Source organism: Ischnura elegans, chromosome 3, assembly GCF_921293095.1.
Source record: "Ischnura elegans chromosome 3, ioIscEleg1.1, whole genome shotgun sequence".
Classification (NCBI taxonomy): domain Eukaryota; kingdom Metazoa; phylum Arthropoda; class Insecta; order Odonata; family Coenagrionidae; genus Ischnura; species Ischnura elegans.
Genome location: NC_060248.1, coordinates 98,260,436 through 98,272,731, shown reverse-complemented (window position 1 = coordinate 98,272,731; position 12,296 = coordinate 98,260,436). Strand labels below are relative to the sequence as shown.

Here is a 12,296-nt window from a genome sequence, read left to right as displayed (position 1 = left end):
ACCGGCGAGGCCAATACAATCCTACTTGGCTCTTAAAGCCTCGATCGCAAACCTAAGAACGATGTTTCCTACTCCGGCGCGGACAATCCATTTTAGTCATGTACCTACCATGTAACTTAAGCAAACCAAACAGATAAACATTTCAGAATCAAACGTGGTATGGTGGTACAGGAGGTTTTTTTAAATAATAACCAAGAGTATTCGGAATTCCTTGAATAATTGGAGAGTTTTACGAACAATAACGAAAATTGTGTAAATCTCTTGCTCCTTCCACAACATCGGTACCTGAATGACTCAGAAAAAAAAAAAAGGTGTGACTAAAAGAAGAAAGATGTCAACACGACCCTTGAAATCGAGGGCCCGACCCTACGTGACCCTTGAGGCCTCGAGAGGACACGAATCATCGGAGCGGGCTAGAAGAGTCGTCGGTAGCGGAGCGAAGTCCTCTCGGAAGAGACTCGGGCGCGAAGGGAGCATCTTGTCCTTCGGCTCCCGCGACTCGACCGCGTGCCTCGTCGGGCGGACTAAAGTGGGGAAGGGGAGGGGGGGAAAGGGGGGAGCAAGACGAGAGAGAGGGGTGGGGAGAGGAGTACGAAGAAAAAGAGACGGAGGAATTGGAAGGGGGACAGTTCGTGCGTGCGTGAGGAGGTTGGTTTCGGTCGCGAGAAGAAGAAGAGAGGAGGAAGGGGGGGGAAGAGAGGTTTGTCGACGGCCTGGGGGTGCCTTTATACCGGGGGATCTATTTTGGGGAGCACAGCGGCACGGCGAAGCGGACTCGGAACCACTCCCGGGTCTTCCGAACGGGGGGGGGGGGGGAGGGAGGGAAAAGGGGGACACAGAGAAGAAGAAGGAGGAGGAGGAGGAGTAAGAGGCGGTAGTTTTGGTGTCTCGCAGAGAGGAGAGAAACTCCTCCCCCCTCCCCTTCCCCGACTCACGCACAAAACAACCTTCTCCTCCCCCCCCTTCCCGGACAACACCACCCCATGCAAGTCCTCCTATTCCCATCCATCGTCCGCGATCCTTTGGGGAGACGACGAGAAACGTAACGCGACCAGCGGAGAGAGAGAGAGCTCATCGCCACCGCGGCTCGGTCGGCCACGCAGACCGGCCCCCACGAACGCGTGGACACCCGCGGACGCTCGCGACTGGATCGGCGCGAAGGAGTGCATAAAGCGACCGGCGTCCACGCCCACTCTTTGCGGCCGGCACGGTACGGAGACGACGCGGTCATCTCCTCCCCACGTCGGGGGGGGGGGGGGGGGGAACCACGGCCCACGGTGCGCCCACGACAACCTGCTAACACTTCTGGGGGAGGGATTTCTCGGACCTCCTCCTCCCCCCCTTGGGGCCGGCGGAACCGGAGAACCTCCTTACATCTCTGCCGGCGGCCGCGAGATTTATAAGTGAGGAATCGTGGGAAAGAGGAGATTCCCCGAAGGTATAAGCAGTGGGAGGGGTGGAAGTAGTGGCGGGTGGAGGGATGAAAAAGGCGTTGGTGGATTTACAGCGGGTGAAAGAAGAAAGGGGAGCATTTTCCGTGAGTTTGAGTGGCTTCGTAGGATACGTTCTGTTTCCCCATCTGAATCTCGTGTTGACCTGCCTCTAATACTCTCGACGTGTGTGCGAGTGCGTGTATGTTGGATATGTGTGCATTCCTGTTTTGATGCAGGATTGAGTGATAGTGTGTCGAACGTGATATAGGACATCCCACTCGAACTTATCCGGCTCGGAGCGGTCCCGCGCTTAATTATCCGAGTACACGTGCACCGAGTGTGAACCATGAATCGACCACGTGATTCTCCCATTATTGCCCTTTCCTTAGTGATCAGAAGAAGGCACATTTCAAGGACGTAAAGTATAGGAAGAGCTTCAATCCGACCTCAAACATATCGGATCTGAACCCAAAGAGTCGGAACCAGTAGGTAACCATCGAGAGCAATTGTATTTTCATCCAAGGCACTGAATTTTCGACGCTTGTACAACGTGCACGGTGGTTTTTCCCTTCGGGGGTAATCCCCCCCCCCCCCACCCACCCCAGAATAAAGCAGTGATTCCCACAAACAGTGACGATAATCCGCGACGACTCAGACGCAATGGTGACGAAGTCGCGGAGTTGTTAAAAAGACACGCAGCAGCAGCAGCAGGTTGGAGAATTCTTCTTCTGCCCTCCCTCCAACCCCGCACACATTACTAAACGGCGGAAGGGGAGGAAGATAACGGCCACAAATCGTGGGTGGATCCGAAGAGGAGGAGAAGCCGGCGCGCGACCTCGGGAACACGGCCCAAAGCGAAGGAAGAAAAAAAAATACGGGAGGAGAGACATCGGCAAGGAAGCGAGGAGCGAAAAAAACAAATAAATAAAGGAAACGAGAAGGTTCGTACTTGATGGATGTCCCTGAGATCGTGCCATGCGGGTGCTGTAGGGAGAGATATACACAGAGTGGCTATGTGTGTGTGTATGATGTGATGAGAGAGAAAAAGGGGGGAGCTTGCATGTGTTTGCTGGTGTTTTTTTTTTTCGTGTGTGTGCCATCGCGAGGGTTGTATCTGTGTGTGAGGGCGAGGCTCGTAGATTTCGGTGGTTGTGATGCTTTGTTCTCTTCTTCTTTTCTTTTTTTGATTCGGTGTCTACATGGGAAGTGGTGGATGGCTGGATGGAGAAGGGCTGAAAAAGTGGGTTGGCGTGCTTGCTCACAGGAGGGGAGAGAAGAGATATATAGGGAGTGGTAGTAGGTTAGGAGGGTGGAAAAGAAAAAGAGGAGAGAGAGGGAATGCGTGGGAGAGGTCAGGTGTTGATTTTCGAGAAGAGTTTTGAAAAATGTAGCAGGTGGTGGATGTGGGCAGCGGGATCCTCGTGGTCTCGTGGAGCAGATGGAATATCCCCCTTCCTCGCCCTCTCAAACTCTCTAGTCCCCTATCTTCTTCTCATCTCTATGCTCCCTCCTCTCCCGTCTTTTCCCATATTCGGCAATGAGGCGCGCACTGCAGCAAAGGACATATGAAGAATAGAATGGGATCATTCACTCCGAAAGTTAATTGCGGTTAATAAAAATTAATATTAATTATAATTATAATTTCGTTTTTATTTGTCAACCGAATTTAGGATTATACAGTCCTTTCTTACAATCAAGTTGATAGACATGCACATACACATACATTCATGCTCTGGCAGGGAGAAAATTCAGGAGACAATAGCGAAACATTAGCCACGAAGAAAAAAAGTTCCTCTGGCAGCCACCATCTAGTAAGTAAAAAATGAATAGCCAAAATATTAAGCCAAAATATCCAATCACTTTTCACTAGTTGGTGTCGTCATTAAAGATCAGGTTCATTCACTCGTTCAGGGAGAAGCGCCCGTTGAGGGACTAGAGGGCTCACCGCTGACGAATGTGTAACCAGCTAGAAACTACGCGAGGACGAGGAATAGGGGAGGAGCAGTGGATATGATAATATGATACCAAAGTATCCGCCCACTTTTCGCGAGTTGGTGACGTCATTCGAGTCCGGGTTCATTCACTCGTTCAGGGAGAACCGCTCATTGAGGGACAAGAAGGCTCACCGCTGACTAAAGTGTAAACAATAAGGAACCACGAGAGGATGATGAGTAAGCGTGCTGCGGAGATCCGCTCGGCAGGAGTGTATGACGTTAGCAACTTATTTACGAAAGGGTAAAAGCCGTCGAAATTTCGCCGCAAATATCTCGACAATTAAGCGACGAATAGAGAGACGGAAAACTATAGTATCTTTATTTTTTAACTTCTGTCGCAATTGATGACTTTTTTTTATCGTTCGAGATGTGGGTATGGAGCAGAATGGAGAAGGTGAAAATGACGCAGAATAGGAGGAACGGCGAAGTGCAAGACACGGTTGGCGAGGGGAGGGCTCTTCTAGGTGAGATACAATGGGTTTGAAAGGAGCAAGTAATAAGCGGAGGGGATGTTAAAATCCGTGTTAGACGTAGTAATGCTAGATAAGCGAGGAAAAGGAATGAAGAGGACTGGAAATCGGGTGACATGCCGGGGTCATTTTCAAAATACTCCATGTAAACCTACATAGAGATATCATTGAGACATGATGGTCTGATATAATAACCATTGAAGGACTGGTGGAAGGAAATAAAGTCAGAGGAAGGCAATACATAGAATGGGAAACATAAAAAGTGATGAAAGATATAAAATAAAATAATTATTTACGTGCTAAATGACTAGTTGATAGAGACATGCGTCAAATCAATCTCCGGATTGATGACTGATGGTGATGAAAGCTATCTTGACATGTAGAATGCTTAAATAATAACAGAAAATTTAGCCGGTCACGAACACGCTGCGAGGAGTTTGTGGGATAAATGAAGTGGAGTGAGCGTCTCACCTTGGCTAAGGAGGCTTACGACCTTTTTAATTTTTCCAACTCTTTCTTTTATCTTTTCGTTTGGCTCGTCGGTCGTTCTGAAGACGTCTCGCCGCCTCCCCTCCCCAGTTCTTCTGCGTCTCCCTCCTCGAGGGCACGATGAAGCTTTTGAACCCCTTGTGCCCGACCTCCATGATTTGCAAAAGGTGGATTGTTACCACGTCAAGTTAGCGCTGTTTAACCTCTCTCCTCAAAAACCCTCTTCGCCCGTCACTTCAAGCCCGCTTTAAAAGGATCCTTTTCCTCCTCTTTGTCTTCTTCTCTCTCCAACAGCGCCAGGTCCAACCCTCCCTCTACCCCCTCCTCCCCTAAAAGTCCCACTCCACACCCCTGATAAATATATTTCCATCGGCAGAGAGATATACGGGAAGGTTTTCCTCTCTCTCTCACTCTTTCTTTCTCCCAAGTCGATATTTTTATCTCGTTCGAGCATTTATTGTTCCCATCCACAAAAGAGCAGCCAATAGAAAGGATATGGGACGACTTTGCGCTCGACAATAGGTGTTCGTTTCCCAGCGACGAGGGGATCATAAGACTTTTCTCCAGTCTCCGCGGATCAGATTCGAGTGACTGCTACAAAAATGAAGGTGCACTTGTCAAGCCAATTATTCCTAATTGAGAGAAGCCCGTACAGGCCGGAGTGCTCAAACCTTGCTATAAAAGTGATTGATAGCATATTTTATGCATAGGCGAACAATGCTTTTTTTTACCATTTGCGATATTCGCGGACGGGCGAGAATTCTGCAAAATCAGTGTCAATCGGGGTTTAGAATTTATTAGATTTGTATGGCTGATGACCCTATTTTAGCAATCACAATTGGATGGAAATGAGCACCTGAACGTTTTCCATTCAAAATAAATCACATGAACAGCGGGTAAATTTTAAAATATGATTCGCAAATAATGACGCCATTCTACATGATGAACACATTCGACTACATGATGGGTATAAATAAATATCTAATTTCAGTCAAAAAAGATGCAGAAGAAAATATGCTTCTCAGGAAAATTCTGGTAAAACGATGAAAGAGATACATACTCCCGGTAATGAAGTTTTATCTCCAGATTAGGAGGGCTCTCTCACACCAACATCTAATTTTTCTCCACTGTCATGCGTTTCAGTTTATGCTTCTCCAGAAGTCGACGATGTATCTTCATTCATCACCCAGCATATTTTCTAGTGTTGTCATCATTATGGTGCGACTCACGACACGCAAAATTGAAAGCATCAATCCTCACACCCATTTGTTTTATGAAATGCGACACAGCTCAGAGCAGCCATCATTTATCAAAATATTTCTGTGAATTGTGGGGAAGAGTCTACGCTCGATTTCCTGGATTTCACGTATCTTCTCTAATTCCAACACACGGGAAACTGAGATAAAAGTCGACGCCACGCAACGTTTTCAAGACCGTGAGCATTCTACAATATCAGCCACGAAGGTTCCACAATATCAGTCCGTTTCTTTCAGCGCTTACATCACAATCAATAACATGGAATATCGACGATCATCGGGCTTTGATAAGCGCCACAAACGTGACCTAAAACACTCCACATTTTACAGTATCGTCAGGCAAACTGTCGGCTATTCCGATCGCATCTTAAGTAGGTTACGTGGACAGTTTTGAAACATCTAAGGGCCGGTTTCTTTTGTTCTAGTAACGATTTTGCGGTGTGTTATGACCGAAGTTAAATAGTGCTTCCACGTTAAGCTAACTTAACTACTAATTTATTCAGAACGGCATTGCTTAATGTAGCTTTCTGCTATAGTCAAGTTAGGTATGTCGACGGTTTTTAAACGGTGAAGTAAAAAATACCCTCGAAGTGGCGCAGTGTAGGAAACCTAGCCAAAATGTGCAAAATTCACCCGTCCGTAGATTGGTTCGGGGTGAGCTGCACCTTCATCTGTCCAAACCATCCTTCGGCTTGAATCAGTTAGTGAATGCGGCATAATAACGTTCTGGTTAAAGCTAAGGAGACATTGTAAAACGGGCCCTTATCATTACTTTCTTCTAATACTTTCGTGAGAATAGAATTTGATACGTTGTGTACCAAGTATCTCCGCTTCATTTCAGAGAGCCGATCGCTAGTTGTCGGCTCGCTTGTCTCGAAGTGGAAGGTTTATGCTTTCAGTCTAATGGCTCGATTGATTGTTCCATTTCTATGCTGATGATCACAATATGTCTCGTTCGAACCAGTCACATACACACATGCATGCATGCAGCACCATTCGTTCGCGCCTCTTCTCTTGATTCCTAAGCCCCTCGTTCCGTCATCGCCGCGATCCGCTTGTCTATCTGCTCGACCCAGCCATCACACCCTCATCCTACTCCCTACCAGCCACGGCCTTTCCAATAACCCGCTCGCTCGAAAATCGATACTTAATTACTTCTTCGGAGATTCCCCAGGTCTTTCATACGCTGTGGATCTTGGCACCGTTTACTTAGTTGGAGAGGGAGAAGCGAGAGAGAGAGAGAGGAGGAACACTTTTATCTGCTACCGAACATGTGTTCGTATCATCACGGGCGACTCCTGAACGATAAAAAAAGGAGGCTTCCGTAAGCCTCATAAAAAAAGGAGAGAAAAAAAACTTCCTCCTCCCTTCGCCGTAAAAACCCGAAATGAGCATCGGAGGCGGCGGCTGCTCTTTTTCGCGACTCTTGATGTCCATCACGGCGCGGCAGACGCATATTGCTTCTCCGCCGCTAACTCGGCCAGGTTACCCGAAAAACCGGATGCCGCCCGTGGAACGACCGCGGGGGATTGGGGGGAGGGTGGAATGCACAAAAGTGCAGCGGCACCACTGCACGTTTCTCTTCATCTCTGGGTAAACATTTTCGGCGCACGTTTCCGGAGTTCGTCAACGCCTTGATTAGGTACCGGCATCGGTTTTGGTATTCAGGGATCGCGTTGCACCAGGCCAATCTACTGGTCTCCGCCTCTCTAAGGAAGCTTGTTTCGTATTTTCGTGCGAAAATTAAGTTCCACCTCGAAAAGGAAATACCTGCGCGAAGGCGAGGATTAAAATCCAGCCGGATTCAGTTTGAAAATCAACATCAAAGACACTCGTGTGGTGTGGAGCATTGCTTAGGTTTACTCTTTGCCCATCACGGAAAAGTTGCAGTAGGCCCGTCGACGAAAAATTTATTCTAAATCATAGTTGTAAAGAGTATGTAACCTAGTTTCAGGGTAGAAAAATTATTAATTAAAGTCACTACTAAATCATTACGATTAAAAATTTTCCCTTCTGTATTTGGGAAGTAAATGGACGCGGGTGTGAGATGGAAAACCTACATGGAAATTACAGTAACTCTTAAATTACAATTAGCTGTAGAAAAGAAAGATTGAGTGGTAAAAAGTTGGAGAAAAATAAAATCTTTAATACAGGTCACCCCAGAATAAGTTGGAGAAAATTATGCAGAATTCGAAGGAATAATTTGACAGTTACCAAGTGAAAATCCAGATGTAAATTTATAATGTTTTTGATCACTAGAAGGTTCTGGGTGGAAGAGTGCACTGCCACCGACTCGCCATCGACTCGCCAGCAACTAGGTGCCTTTATTTACCGTTGGTCTGAGCTGATGATTGCCTGAAGCATCAGTAAAAACTAATCTAATTTTTTTCATAAATTTTACAACTTTGATTTACTACGACATACATAAACAAAACTGATTAATATAAATCAGAATTTTTTCATACTTGTCACCACGGTTTGGCAAGGTACATAAAGTATTTGGAAACCTTGTTGACAAACTAAGTGAAGTGAATGCTTATTGCCTCCAGGATGGATGGAAATACCTTTCGCTGGTGACCTATTTACTACTTGTCCATGTAAATACATAAACGTAGCTACGAACTTCATTAAAATGCATGCATTTAGCTTCTTACATGCCTCGTGTTTCCGTTCCTCATCGACCTTTACGCGTATTTCACTCTCCATCCTTACCCGCCGGAGATTTACCATTTTCCCATTAATTACATTTGCCCCTGCACCTGTATCTCCAACGAGACCATACGCTATCGGTTTCGGGCAACGCATTCACAGAAAAACCTAGTGGTAGCGCTTTGAAAACACAATCAAATTAAACTCTGATGTCACAAAAATTTGTTTTATAAAAAAAAACAAGAGACAACTATATTCCGTCGGTAGTATCGGTTGACTTTCGTCCATGGCAGAGTTTCCAGGGAATCAAAAACGTATGAACTTCATTTTAATGAATTTAATTCCATGAAAAAATGTAAAGAGAAATGCGTTGGCACCCAAACCGTTTTTCTGTTATCTTTCGACCGCAGAGATTTCAAACGAGGACATAGTTTTTTCAGCTGAATCCGAAAATCACATTAACCAAATTATTTTTTTACATACAAATTACGACTACGCAAGATTCTCATTCCACCAAATCAACTTTACCGCGGAAAACGGAATCTCTAGAATTTTAACATAAAATCAGCTCGTGAAGGTAGACAGAATAATGAGCACTTTATGTGAGACCTCCCCGTCACAACAGAGCCTCTTCCTGCAACGGTCCTTTAGCTAGAGGATTTCTCTATCGACCTAAGCTACGCTTGTTGGATAGGTAAGTGGAGCTAGACGACTCCGTGGTCTCCGAGCCCATTCCGCCTAAATCCGCCGGCCTTCTACGTCGAAAGGGTGCTTAAAATCTCTTCTGTCCCGGACTCGAGTGCGATAAATTGAATGTCAATGTGATATGGAGGGATGCGTTGCAATTCGGTGCAAGGCAGGGGTTTTCAGAGCATCCATGAGCGAATGAGGAGGAGAGGTGAAGTTAGCTTCCATGTTGATATAGGAAGCTCAAAGCACATATTATATCATTGTAATCCTTACAATCCATCATACTGATTAGGTACGCATGTTCTTTAACATCATCTTATTTCAAAAGAAAAGTTTTGAAAGCCTAATAGGCTGAATATGAACAGATGTAACATTAAAAACACAAAAAAATCTTTTAAGTGATAAGGATACATTTTCACACTCAATCAAACATCGCTTCTCTAAAATCATAGGAATAAACATGAATCCGTTGGCAAAGATAACATCCGTAGGTACTTAAATATTTCAGTAGCAGGTGCAATCACGAGTATGTATTTTTGGTGACTCAATCCTCTTGCTCCGGCACAAGTGTTATTTTATATGTTCAACAGAAGAACAAATTTTTTCAACACACACGTCCGATTTAAACCTTCTAGATTCACCATGCCTAAAGCAAATAAGAGAAAATTAAAATCACTGAGTCCACAATCAACTTCTAGCCATCATTATTTTTGTTGAATATGTATTACTCGCTAATTTTGTACTACGTACTTTGGAGAGTGAGACACGTGGAGGTTCTATTCATGTTCCCAAGATAAAAACGGCAAAATACTGGTTGAGCACATCTATTGCGCTGAAACACGTTTTTGGGGCATTTATATGGAAAAAATTTCAATACTGAGAAGACAATAGTTTAGAACAAGCTAAGAATAAGAATAATAATTAATAATCTATGAGTTTCTTAAAGCCTACTTTTTGACAGGAAATGTATAGGAAATTTTGAAAAATGTTAAAAGTGTAACAAGAGTTTACCGATAAACTAAAGCAATGCGGTTTTTTTAAACTTTGAGAGGAAAGAGAGAGGCTTAACATGAAAGAATACGACCATAAACTAAGCAGGTAGAGCAATTTCAATGATTAGGTTGAAAGAAAGCTAGATAATAGCAGCGAAGGATGAGGGGAGGAAACGGTACTATCAAAGGAAACCTATGAATAGAAAAAGGAAGAGTTAACGAGAAGGGCAATGTTAATGAATGTAAGGAACAGGCTCTCGCATATTGCATGTCTGATCATGAGAAAAGCACTGTATAGGGTGAAAACGTGAACATTGGAGAAGGTAATGAGAATAGACTCGCGGTGTTCGAGGTTTAATTATGTACGGAAGGGGAAATTGACGGAGAGTAAAAGGAACGAGGAAAGGCGAAAGTTTTCAGCAGGATCTGAATTTAATGTTCACGACCTTTCTATTTGAGATAAGAATTTTTCATATTTATTTTGCACACAATGAATAGACATTGCATTGAAGGCATATTTTGAAACACAATTGCATTGAAGGCATACCACGCGTAAGTAACAAGGTATTTCATCTTATTAATGGGGGGCGGGGAAAAATGAAATTCCGGCAAATCTAGATAATGTAAGAGACAGCCTAGGGTTTTAGTCACTTACTTGCTTTCCAAATGGCAAAAATATCGGTATCACTAAGATATTTTAAATTGTCACCAATCTATTCTCCGAATATTAATGGCTAGCAGTCGTACTAATCAAGAACTTCAGTGTGAGCGCTGATCCAAGACTAACTTTTAGGATAATAGCAGCTTTTCTATGATGTATTTTAAAAGTGATAACCAGAATATATTAAGATTCCCTTGCAATATTACTATTCTAAATCACCACCTCAACATTTAGTTTTGAGAAGCAAAATACGATCATTTCATACTAAATTAGGCTAGAATTGCGTTTTTGATTTCTAATTTCAACTAAAGTGAAATTCGAAAAGTTCCTCTGTTTCATAGAAGTAAACAGTGGTATAAAAACGATGAACGACTGTATCTTTACATCTCCAAAATGCATGCATTTCTATGAGTTCAATGATACTTTTGTCCTCAATGTCCTCAATATCGTCAATGATACCTTCAATATTAGAATATATAAAACGCTAACGTAGTTACAGCATCATTAGGTACATAGAATCCACCTTATGTACGTAGAGTAGCATTAAACATCTGCAATGAATACACGCAAAACAAGATAGGCACTTTTTCTAGCTTATAAATATAGGTTTAACTAATATGCTTAATTGATTTTAGTATAAAATAGGTATTAATTTCTCTCATATGTAGGTCAGTCAAAGCGTTATTCATTATAATTATTTATCATTCATTAAAAAAATGATTAAAAACAATGTTTAATGGAATTTTCGGTAGATTATTAAAGAAGCTGTACATTTACATATATTATACTCTGCTAGACTTTCCGGATAAGAGCTGCGAAGTACAGTTTTTCAGAAAATCATTCTCAAAACATGGAAGGTGAAATCGAAAGGTGGAAAATAGGAAACTAGGTTACATAAGACCAGGCTTGATGCAATCGCTTCAAATATTTGCACGCTTACGTTTCCGTCGTTAAGATCTAGGAATGCACGAAATGATTTCAATGGCGAATCGACTGAGCCCATAACCCGAAAGCGAAACAACTTGGGGAGAGAATTCTTGCGCGCGCCACGCTCTCTTTCGCGAATATATCGAAACTTGGTCTCTGTCTCAAGAGCGGTTGAGAAACCTCCTTGCACGCAGGGGGAGTGAAGGGAGGAGGCAAGGACCCGCACTTGTTTACGCTAAGTCTCCTATGAGCTATTTGCTTCCCTCTATACCTTCGGGGGGGTTCTCTACGAGCTTCTTGGCTAGGATCTCGCCAAACATTGTTCCAATTAGAGGTTTTTTTTTATCTTTCTTTCTCTATCCTCCCCTCCATTCGCGATGAAAGTAAGCCACAGAACTGCGCAAAGCACGCTCCTAATTCACCGTGAGGGATCGCTACTCCTTCACCACCGCATTTCTTCCCTCCTTCTTTTATTTTTTCGGAGTGCCACTTGGAAAGACGAATGGCGTGGGTGGAGAGAAGGGAAGGGAGAAATTGGTTCCGGATTTGGCTCTCCGATTCGGAAGTTCAATAAATCATTGCTGAGTGACAAGGAAGAGCCTAATTATAGCCTCAATGCCCCAGTAACTCCTGTGCGTGGTTTCCGGAATGCTGGGTTGCAATGACAGCAAATCCTTTTGCGGAGCAGCGGCGGATAATGGGGTAAACTTGAATTGGCGAGTAAAAAAATCAAGC

General features: G+C 43.9%; 1 protein-coding gene across 1 annotated transcript in view; it reads left to right on the top strand.

The window, feature by feature from the left end:
• The first annotated feature begins 1,260 nt into the window (after nt 1–1,260).
• Nucleotides 1,261–12,296, top strand: part of LOC124155229 — a 120,501-nt gene continuing 109,465 nt past the window's right edge. Inside the window, exon 1 of the mRNA XM_046528945.1 lies at nt 1,261–2,374. The gene's annotated coding sequence lies outside the window, so the exon portion shown is untranslated. The remainder of the gene's footprint in view (nt 2,375–12,296) is intronic.